Source organism: Octopus bimaculoides, chromosome 6, assembly GCF_046866305.1.
Source record: "Octopus bimaculoides isolate indiv1 chromosome 6, ASM4686630v1, whole genome shotgun sequence".
Classification (NCBI taxonomy): Eukaryota; Metazoa; Mollusca; class Cephalopoda; order Octopoda; family Octopodidae; genus Octopus; species Octopus bimaculoides.
This window is the reverse complement of record NC_142933.1, coordinates 88,634,086-88,646,477: the sequence shown is the minus strand read 5'-3', so window position 1 is coordinate 88,646,477 and position 12,392 is coordinate 88,634,086.

Below are 12,392 nucleotides of genomic sequence, written 5' to 3'. Positions count from 1 at the left end.
TTCAAATTCTGCCGAGGTCGACTTTGCCTTTCATCCTTTCGGTTGCATTTGGATAATCCTTGGATGAAGAAAGTTTGGTAGAATGAAGGATAGTATTATCTTCGTAGGAGTGGGCTTGCCGGAGATGATGGGAAGTAAGTCGGTCTATTAGGAAGAGTGTAGGGGACAAAACTGAACACTGGGGTACACCAGCATTGATGGTGTTGGTCAGAGTGAACTCCATCTAAATATACTGTAGTAGAATGGTCTAATATGAAATCACCAGTCTAAGAGATACACAGAGCCCATAGGTTGGCAGTTTTGACAGGATTGTGTGCCAGACATGGTTGATGCATGGCTGATATCAAGAAAAACAACACTGCTTTCATTAACTGAATGTGTTAAAGTAAGATGTAAATATTGAGTTGGCAACTAAGTTCCCGCCGTTTTTTAAATTAAAAATTTAAAAAAGGTTTAATAAAAAATAACAACTAATTAATCAATAATGTAGTCACCCTTGTTGTTTACAACTTCTTCCTAATGTTCAACAAGATTTTCAATACCTCATTGGTAGAAATCACCCCGAAAAATTGATCCAACCAAGCTCTCAATTCTGCATCAGTAGTGAACGAAGCTCCATGCATAGCATTTGAAAGAGATCGAAAGAGGTGGAAATCCGTTGGTGCCAAATCAGGAGAGTACAGCGGGTGTGGAAGCACTTCCCATCCATGCATTTGAATGGCTTCCTTGGTCATATTGGCAATATGAGGGCGGGCGTTGTCGTGCAGCTGCTGATTGGGTCTTTTCTCTTGAATAGTTGAATAACTGTGTTGAGTCGTTCCATTTGTTGAACATAGAGTTCCACGTTAACAGTTTGGTTCTGTTCAAGCAATTCGTAATGGATAATCCCTTCCCAGTCCCACCATATGCACAACATCGTTTTACACGGACGAAGATCTTGTTTCATGCGTGGTGTCACTTGTTTACCGGGGCTAAGCCATTCCTTACGCTGCTTCATATTGATGTACAGGCACCATTTTTTGTCACCAGTAATGATTTGATAAAGAAATCGTTGCTTGTGTCCATGAGTTGAACAGTGAAGAGCAAGCAAACCAGTGGAGATTGTGGCTCGCTGATTTTTATTGTTGCTGCTTAAAGCATGCAGAACCCATGTTCCATACTTCTGAACCTTTTCCATTGAGTGAAGATGCTTGTCTATAGCAGTGTGGGAGCATTCCATTTTCTCTGCTAGTTCCCTTGTCGTTTGATGAGAATTTTCGTGCAAAAATTGGGTTAATCTCTCTTCATGGAACTCAATTGGATAGCCGGAATGAGGTATGTCTTTGAGGTCAAAATTTCCATTTTTGAACTTGGCATACCAATCACGAGCAGTTCCTTCAGCTATGGCACTCTCTCCATACACAGCACAAATGTTGCGAGCAGCTTTTGTGGCCCTTTAGAACCTTGATTAAAAGCAAAAAGAAGGTGTCGAGAATGCTCGTTTTTCTTAACTTGACATTCCATTTTAATGATCTGAAAATAAACAAAAATTAACTAAAATTAACTAGAGAAAAGAAACAAAATAGATTCCAAAATGATTCAAAAATAGAATTCTCAAAAAAAATAGATTTCAAAATTTAAAAATGCGATAAATTTCAAACTTTAAAAAAACGGCAGGAACTTAGTTGCCAACCCAATAGTTGTCTCTATCACCTATGAGAGTGCTATAGGATGATAATTGGTACTGTGAAAGAAGTTGCCCTCCTTGCTAATAGGACTTACTAGTCACATGTTTTTATATGCCGTGGTAAGAGAGAGGAAGAGAGAGAAAGAGAAAAAGAGAGAGAGAGAGAGAGATGTCCATAGTACAAGAAAAGATATGTTCAGATTTGTTGGTGAAAACCATGCCAAATCAGACTGGAGCCTGGCACAGCCTTCCAATGTGCCAGCCCAGTCAAACGTCCAACTCATGCCAGCATGGACAACGGACATTAAATAATGATGATGATGGCGATGATATGTGTGTGTGTGTGTGTGTGTGTATATATGTATGTGTATATATATATATATATATATATATATATAAAGTATATAGTTCATATCCAGTTAAAAGAAGGAAAGAAAATGGAGAGTTGAAAGTTAATAATTATTTATTATCAACAAATTGGTAATCTTTACTTCTTACAGCTGTTTTCATTAATACTCAATAATTAAATTACAAATTTGTGTACGATTAGATCGCCCCCAGTACACAACTGGTACTTAATTTATCAACCCCGAAAGGATGAAAGGCAAAGTCGACCTCAGTGGAATTTGAACTCAGAATGTAAAGACAGATGAAATACCACTAAGCCTTTTGCTTGGCATGCTAACGTTTCTGCTAGCTCAACGCCTTTGAAGAATAAAATAATAAAAATATTATCTACTGCTGCTCCTTTGTGCCAAAAGCATGGAATTCTTATGTTGATTTAAAGGGGTAAATGCTATATTTTAAATAGGTTTTTTGTGAATGTATTCTACATTCTAATTTCAATAAAGAAGAGATTTCCTGAGATGCAAGACATAACTCATAACAAGTATGAATTTAAAAGCTGCTGAAGTTTACTCAACCAGTTGACCTGACCCTATTTCTGTTTAGAATTGGCAACTTGTGTTTTCTCTAGCTTATTATTAAGCTTTCAGATTTCACTAGACCATTGTTTTCTTCCTAAGGAATTTTAACAAACAGCAACATAACCGATATTAGACTGGAAGAGTCTAAGCATATTTGAAGTTAAAATTCACAAGACCACATGTTATTTTACTTTGTTTGAAATGTATGAGAAGATGAAATCTGCAGCAGCATTATGAAGCATGCTACTTTTGTAATCTTTGTTAACAGATAGCCCACACGAGTTCTAGAAATGGAAGTCATGGGAGATATAGCTCATCCTGTTTACAAACAAGTAGTTCAAACAGTGAAATGAATTTTATGCCATGAGTCTAATGTTTCACTCTAATGTTTCGTTGGTGAGAGATGAAATGTCAACTAGTGTGCAGGATAAATAAATTTGAATTGAGATATCCATATATTTAAACTGCTCTAGTAACAAAGTTTAACACTTGTAAACACTTTATGAATGTAGAAGATTACCATGTTTAAGAGGGTAAGATATTGAAATGAATAAAAGCAAAAATCATAACACGCAAAAAGGAAAATATTAGTTTCTAGTATAATCTTTTCTTTTTTGTCTTTTACTTACTTCAGTCATTGGATTGCGACCATGCTGGGGCATCACCTTGAGGGGTTTAGTTGAACAGATTGAACCTAATACTAATTGTTTTTAAAGTCTGATACTTTGTTGGTGTTTTTCGCAAAACTGTTAAGGTGCAGGGATGTAAACAAACCTACACTGGTTGTCAAGCAGTGGTAGAACACCCCCACTTCACTCCCACCCTCAGAAGGGGCTTCTACACCGTTTCCATTTACCAAATTCACTCACTGTACACACAAACACATACAGACACTCAGAATAGGTTTCTAGACAGCTTCCATCTACCAAATTCACTCATCACATGCACACACACATGCACACACACACACACACACATGCACACATACAGGATCGGCTTCTACACAGTTTCCATTCAAACTTTTAAAAAATCTAAAAAATAATGATAAAATAATTTGGGCATTAGGCTGTGTGGTAAGAAGCTTGTTTACCAACCACATGGTTCCGGGTTCAGTCCCACTGCGTGGCACCTCAGGCAAGTGTCTTCTGCTATAGCCTCAGGCCGACCAAAGCCTTGTGAGTGGATTTGGTAGACAGAAACTGAAAAGAAGCCCATCATGTATATGCATATATATATATATATAATGAGAATGTCTGTCTGTCTGTCTGTCTGTCTGTCTGTCTGTCTGTGTGAATCCCTAAGACTCGAGAACTACACAACCAATTTCATTCAAATTTTACAGATGCCTTACTTAGGGTTCCAGTTGTGTTTTAGTCAAAAAACATTTTAACTTCTTGCAGAGTTCGAGCCCACAGCAACATAATATCTCCTCCACTATTTAAGTATTACGTGTCAAAAGTGAAACAAAAACACTCATGTCAAATACTTTCACTTTAAAAATGAAACTATTCTACTAACTGAAACAATCACATTTCGATACTGTAATGACAGATACTTTCAGAGAGAGAGAGAAAGAGAGAAAGAGAGAAAGAGAGATGTATATGTATACATATAGATGTATATGTACACGTTATTCCACTAACTGAAACAATCACATTTCGATACTGTAATGACAGATACTTTCAGAGAGAGAGAAAGAGAGAGAAAGAGATGTATATGTACACGTATATGCATAGATATATATATATAGATCTATATGCATACATGTATATGTATACACATGTGTAGATGTATATATATATATATATATATAGATGTACATGTAATATGTACACATATATACATATATATACATGCATACAGATATCTATACATATATACACCCATCACACACAAACACATGTACACAAACAGACACATTAGTCATTTGTTTTCTTATCCAAAACTACGTCAAAAGTACTGAACGGATCTTTATGAAATTTGGAAATTATATTCTATGTATAACGGCCATAACTCCCATGAAAATTCATATATTTTTGATGTTGATGAAATTTAAACCCTAACATAAGAGATGAGCATTATTTGTAATTCAACGGTACAACAGTGTAAGACTACCCTTTCAGATATACTTTCATTGTGATTTCTGCAATGTGGTGCATAAATTGTCAAGTAAATGAGACGCATCTTTGCCTCCACTGATTCACTTGCAAAGTGTTGAGTAAAATTATTTTGTTGCAGACCTCCTTTGGGTCTTTTTATTATCACTACGACACACATAGTCCCCAGTTGGTAACATTGATTTCAAGGCTCTCCTAGATGAGAGACTGGCATTCCACTTAATGTCTATGTTCCATGCTGGCATGGATTGGAGAGTTATTAATGTAGAAATATGGTATCATAGCTACTAACAGTTGAGGGTTGCGTAGTCTAGACGGTGTTTTTAGATTTCATTATTCTCTTTAACTCGGGCAAAGCCGGGTATTTCTGCTAGTATATATATATATATATATATATATATATATATGTATGTGTGTATATAGGTTTGTGTGTCTGTGTTTGTCCCCCAAACATCACTTGATAACCGATGGTGGTGTGTTTACATCCCCGTAACTTAGCGGTGCGGCAAAAGACACCGATAGAATAAGTACTAGGCTTACAAAGCATAAGTCCTGGGGTCAACCTGCTCGATTAAAGGCGGTGCTCCAGCATGGCCGCAGTCAAATGACTGAAACAAGTAAAAGAGAAAAGAGTAAAAGAGTATACTTTTAGTTTTTCCTTCTTTTAATCAATTTATCATTACATGCTCAAATAACTTGACAACTAATGTTGGTGTGCCTAGTCCATGTAACTTAGTGGCTCAGCAAAAGAGACCAATAGAATAAGTACCAGGCTTTACGAAAAACTGATAAGTACTAGGGTCAATTGATTCGACTAACTTTCTTCAAGGCGGTGCCCGAGTATGGCTGCAGTCTAATGACTGAAGCAAGTAAAAGATAAAAGATAGATATGTGTTTACTGTGTGGGTTTAAGCGGGAGATGAATATGCTGAACTGAGAGAAAAACAACAACAACAAAAAAATAAACGATCCCCCCCCCCCAAGATATGTCCAAAGAAAGAAATCCAGCACTGTTCATTGTTACCATTTATTGATATAAGATCTGATAATCAGTTAAAATGAAAGAAAACAATTTTTTTTTATTAAATCACTGGGGAAATAAGGAACCACATTACAACTGTAAGTGTACCCCAGGAATGCAAATAAAATGCCTATCTCTCAGAAATCCATTGTCAAGAGATTAAGAGTTGCTGTCTTGAGATCTCCATCTGTTTTTACTGATAGCAATATCTGAGAATTCTTTACCTCAACAACAATTATCTACGGCACACCCTTTCCTATGTTGTCATCAACCAGGCAGGTTTGACAAAATTCAGAATATCTGTAAGATGCCAAAATAAACTCAAATGCTATGGGACTTTATAATGTACTCCTGTGGGACAGAAAAAAATATATCCTGTGTGATCATATATTTAGTACTTGCTCTTGTGCACGTTTTGACTGGAACAGTATCCAACCTTTGCTTCTGAGATTGTGAGTAATAAATAAAACAATGCACAACAATGTATAACATAATATACTTATATGAATACACACAAGCACACATACACACACACACACACACTCATAAACTCACTAAGACATACATGCACTCTTTCTCTCTCTCTCTCTCTCTCTCTCTCTCTCTCACACAAACACACAAAGAAAGGTATGTATTTATTTATCGACTGAAGTTGATTGGTATTCTATCCCATTCATCACTTCAAGTTTATTGAAACATTATCCCTTATATATCATCATCATCATCATCATCATCATTTAATGCCTGTTTCCCATGCCGGCATGGGTTAGATAGTTTGATTGGATCTGGTAAGCCAGAGAGTTGTACCAAGCTCTAGTTATCTGTTTTGGCTTGGTTTCTATGGGCTGGATGCTCTTCCTAATGCCAACATATATATATATCTGCTAATTACTCCGGCAGGAGCTATTCGGATAGAATGGAGCATGCCAATGCTAGGCCGAAACAGCTGTAAGTTTCTGTTTATTCTCAAATTCCTAATGTACTTTATATTTGTAACCTCGATTGTTAATATAGCTTGGTATATCATAAGCATTTGTATATTGTGGTTTTTGTCATTTTAGTTACAAAATAAGTTAATTAATTCAACGGAATACACTGTCTGCAAGTCGATGGGTACCGCATATTCTCCTCCATTTTCTAATTGCTGTATATATATATATATATATATATATATGATATATATGATATATATATATATATATCATCATCATCATCATCATCGTTTAACGTCCGCTTTCCATGCTAGCATGGGTTGGACGATTTGACTGAGGACTGGTGAAACCGGATGGCTACACCAGGCTCCAATCTAATTTGGCAGAGTTTCTACAGCTGGATGCCCTTCCTAACACCAACCACTCAGAGAGTGTAGTAGGTGCTTTTACGTGTCACCTGCACGAAAACGGCCACGCTCGAAATGGTGTCTTTTATGTGCCACCCGCACAAGAGCCAGTCCAGGGGCACTGGCAACGATCTCACTCGAAAACCCTACAAGGCCAGTCAGGATGGTACATCTTATGTGCCACCCACACAAGAGCCAGTCCAGGGGCACTGGCAACGATCTCACTTGGCTTGCCGAGTCTTCTCAAGCACAGCACATTTCCAAAGGTCTCGGTCAGTAGTCATCGCCTCGGTGAGGCCCAATGTTCGAAGGTCTTGCCTCACCACCTCAGTCCAGGTCTTCCTGGGTCTACCTCTTCCACGGGTTCCCTCAACTGTTAGGGAGTGGCACTTTTTCACGCAGCTATCCTCATTCATTCTCACCACATGTCCAAACCAGCGCAATCGTCTCTCTTGCACACCACTACTGACGCTTCTTATGTTCAGCTTTTCTCTCAAGATACTTACACTCTGACGGGTATGCACATTTACATTACACATCCAGCGGAGCATACTGGCTTCATTCCTTGCGAGCTTACGCATGTCCTCAGCAGTCACAGCCCATGTTTCACTGCCATGTAGCATGGCTGTTCGTACACATGCGTCATACAGTCTGCCTTTTACCCTGAGTGAGAGTCCCTTTGTCGCCAGCAGAGGTAAGAGCTCTCTAAACTTGGCCCAGGCTATTCTTATTCTAGCGGTTACACTTTCAGCGCACCCACCCCCACTACTAACTTGGTCACCCAGATAGCGGAAGCTATCAACTACCTCTAGTTTTTCTCCTTGGAATGAGACAGAAGTTGTTTCCTGTTTGTTTACAGTGTTTATTGCACCTGAACATCTGCCACATACAAAAACTAACTTTGTAGTTAATCTGCCTTTGATATTGCTGCACCTCTTATGTGTCCATAGCTTGCACCGGGTACATCTTATAGAGTCACTACCTACTCCTTTACTGCATACTGAGCAGGGCCATCTACCTGAAGGGGTTTGTGTTTTATCTACCTTCCCACTTATTAGGATTTTGGTTTTTGCTAGGTTGACTCTAAGGCCCTTCGATTCTAGTCCTTGCTTCCACACCTTAAACTTCTCTAGTTCTGATAGTGACTGCGCAATTAGTGCAAGGTCATCAGCATAGAGGAGCTCCCAGGGGCAACCTGTCTTGAATTCCTCTGTGATCGCCTGGAGGACTATGATAAATAGGAGGGGGCTGAGGACGGAACCTTGGTGGACCCCTACCTCTACCCGGAATTCATTACTGTACTCATTTCCAACCTTCACCTTACTGACAGCATCTCTGTACATGGCTCGCACAGCTCTCACTAACCATTCTTCTATCCCAAGTTTCCTCATTGACCACCGGATAAGGGATCGGGGGACCCTGTCAAAGGCTTTCTCCATGTCAACGAAGGCCAGGTACAGAGGTTTATCCTTGGCTAGATATTTCTCCTGCAGCTGTCTCACTAGAAATATGGCATCAGTGGTGCTTTTACCTGGCACGAACCCAAACTGCATCTCATCTAAATTGATTTGCTCCCTAATTAGTTGGGCTATGACCCTCTCCGTAACTTTCATAACCTGATCTAACAGCTTGATGCCTCTGTAATTATTAGTGTCTAAAGCGTCACCTTTACCTTTGTAGCAGTTTACTATGGTGCTGCTACACCAGTCATTGGGTATGACTCCTTCGTGTATCACCTGGTTCGTAATACGGGTGACTAGGCTGTAGCCAACACTGCCAGATATTTTGAGCATCTCTGCAGTGATTCCTGATGGGCTGGGGGCTTTCCCTGTCTTCATACTCTTAATTGCTTTATCTGGTACTGTCAACTCGGATAGCTGGTCCCTCTGTTGGGTAGACATACGGCAGGCTCTCTTTCTCCCATTCATTCTCTTTATTAAGCAATCTATCGTAGTGGCATCTCCAGACCTCTTTCTTTGCAGCCTCATTTAGTGCAAGCGTACCATCATCCATGCGAACACATTTCTCTCCTACAACATCACTATTCTCTCTCCTACACTGTCTTGCAACACGAAATACCTCGAGTCTTTGGTCCTCACGGCGCAGAACATTGGCAAATCTTTTCTTATCTGCTTCCCCTCTGGCTAAATAAACCTGTCGCCTAGCTTCCCTTCTGGCAGATTGGTACAATTCCCTGCTACCACCGTTCTTTCAGTCCTTCCAAGCCTGTTTCTTTTGTCTAATAGCCCCGTCTACATCCTTGTTCCACCACCACGTTACTCTGGGTCGAGAGGGGACTTTACACCAGCCACAAATCTGGTCTGTGGCTCTCAACAGGTTGTCCCGCAGAAATCTCCAATTGTCTTCCACGTTGTATGATGCTATATCCCCTTCTATTTCGTTAAATGCTTCAAGTAACTTGTCTCTAAATCTCTGTCCATTTGCAGGGTCTTTAAGTTTCCATACCCTTCTCCCCCAGGCCGGTCTACTTCTGGGCACCCATATTGCCTTGATCTCGAAGTCGCTAACTACTAATCTGTGTTGGGGTGTACATTCTTCGCCAGGGAGGGTTTTGGCATTTATAAGCCTCCCTCTTTCTCTAGTTCTGGCGAGGATGTAGTCGATTTGGCTAGAGTGTCTGCCGGATTGGTAGGTGACTAGGTGACAGGCAGGTTTCCTGAAGTTGGTATTGCAAACCATAAGATCGGTTGCATCACAGAACTCCAGCAGTCTGGTTCCCTCCTCGTTGCGGGAACCGAAGCCATAGCCTCCATGTATGCCATGGAAGCCTCCAGCACGATGTCCGACATGACCATTGAAGTCACCAGCCACAAAGAGAAGGTCTCTGTCTCTTGTCGACGAGGTAGTTTGCAAGAGGGTGTCATAGAATTGTTCTTTCAGCCCATCCGGGAGCCCCGGTTGAGGGGCATAGGCTGAGATGACAGTAGCTAGCCTATGATGAAGCACTAGTCTAATCTTAAGTACTCTGTCACATACTCTAACTACCTCGATTACCTTATCAACCCATTTCTCTGCTAGAAGTATTCCTACGCCCCCGACTCCGTCAGTGTTCCCTGCCCAGAAAAACTTGTACCTGTGTTCTTTGCCTGTGAGGAACCTCGCAGAACCTCCTCTCCATCTTATTTCTTGGATGCAGCACAGATCTACGCGTCGCCGTTCAAGCATCTCAACAATCTCACCAGACCTACCTTTCAGTGTGCCGACATTGAGAGTGCCAATCCTGACAGTGTGGGAGGAGTGGGTGTCAGAGGATTGGGCTCGTGTGACCCTGGGATGGGGGTAAGCAGTGTCGTGAACCTGAAAAGAAAGCTTGCATTTGGCAGAGTTCATAAACAAAAACAATACCTACAACCTTCATATACTACCTAATCTTTATGCACTATAAGGTTGATAAGAGGGGGGGGTATAAGGTCACAGGCAGTGTTCGGGGAAGATGATCTAAAAAGACTTCCGGTACTGGTGGAGGGGGTGGGATGGCGGGCGTACCGCGGGCTAATGGAGCTTCGTCGTGGGTTCTATTAGCATAGAGATTCCAGTACGAAATGGTGGTGGAGTTGGAAAGCGAGCTGGTTATATGTTTGGGATTCGCGCGCGAGTTGAAGAGGAAATGGTGGAAGAAGTGGTGATTCAGAGAGAGATAGAATACAATAGGGAGAGAGAGGGAGAACCGGCAGCAGTACATCATGCTGATCAAATTCGTTAGGTTTTTTGGAAAAAGTTGAAAGAAACACAGCAGTGTTTAAACGTGAGATTAAATATTTAGATCGGTAACAGAAATGAGAGTTAAAAATCGTAATTTTTAAAGGGAGTTAGAGACAAATTTCAGTCAGGTTTGGGCTAAGGAGCAAAAACTTCAGCAAGTAGATGCGAAGACGATAGATCGCGTGAGATAGAGAAAAAATACATAAATAATCATGAATTCAAGACATAAATGTATAGTTAGAGAGAACGAAGTGGGGTGGTGGATGGGGAGCGCATCAGAAGGGATAATATATGAAAAATAGGAATGACTTAGCTATTGTTCATGTCTTGGTGAGCTTCGTCATGGGTTCTGTTAGCTAATGGAGCTTCGTCGTGGGTTCTATTAGCATAGACATTCCAGTACGAAATGGTGGTGGAGTTGGAAAGCGAGCTGGTTATATATATATATATATATATATATATATATATATGTGTGTGTGTGTGTGTAAAATGATGATGATGATGATGATGGTGATGGTGGTGGTGGTGGTGGTGGTGATGATGGTGATGATGATGATGATTGATATATATATATATATATATATATATATATAGATAGATAGATAGATATAGCTATATATATATATATATATATATATATATATATATATATATATATATATATATATATATATATATATACACACACACATATATACATATTCATATATGCATAAATGTAACTAAGAAGTTTGCTTCCCAGTCATGTAGCTTCAGGTTCATTCTCACTGGATGATATCTTGGTTAAGTGTCTTCTGCTATAACCCCAGGCAGACCCAAATCTTGTTAGTGGATTCAGTATTGTGAAAGTTGTTTTTCTACTGATGGTGTTGTCCAGTTAGTAGAGTTCTGTAAATACCTGCCAACATTCTAGATTCCAAATGCCCAATCTCAGGTGTTTGGCTTCTATAATGTTACTAAGGACTCACTTCAATTGAGCATTCATGCTAAATGGTTCCATGAGGTAGCCATTTAGTTCAAACATTGAATAGATGCTGCTACATGTGTTACTCGTTATTGCAGCTTAGTTGGTAATTACCTTGCAATTACCAGATCTCTCTCTCTCTCTCTCTCTCTCTCTCTCTCTCTCTCTCTCTCTCTCTCTCTCTCTCTCTCTCTCTATTTCTCTCTCTCAACACACACACACACACACACACACACACACACACACACACACATACACACACACACACACACACACACACACACATCTAATATAATAAATGCGAAAACTAATTTCTGTGTGTCAGTGTGTTACACTTTCATTCCGTCTCTCACTATTCAATGGCACTTCTACTATTCCTCATGATATATACATATATATATACACATATATATGATATATACTGAATATATATATATATGATATATACTGAATATATATATATGATATATACTGAATATATATATATGATATATACTGAATATATATATATATATATATATATATATATATATATATATATATATATATATATATTTATGGATATTGAATACATATTTATGTACATGTGTGTGTACAAACATACACACATACATGAATGTGTGATGTATGTATGTA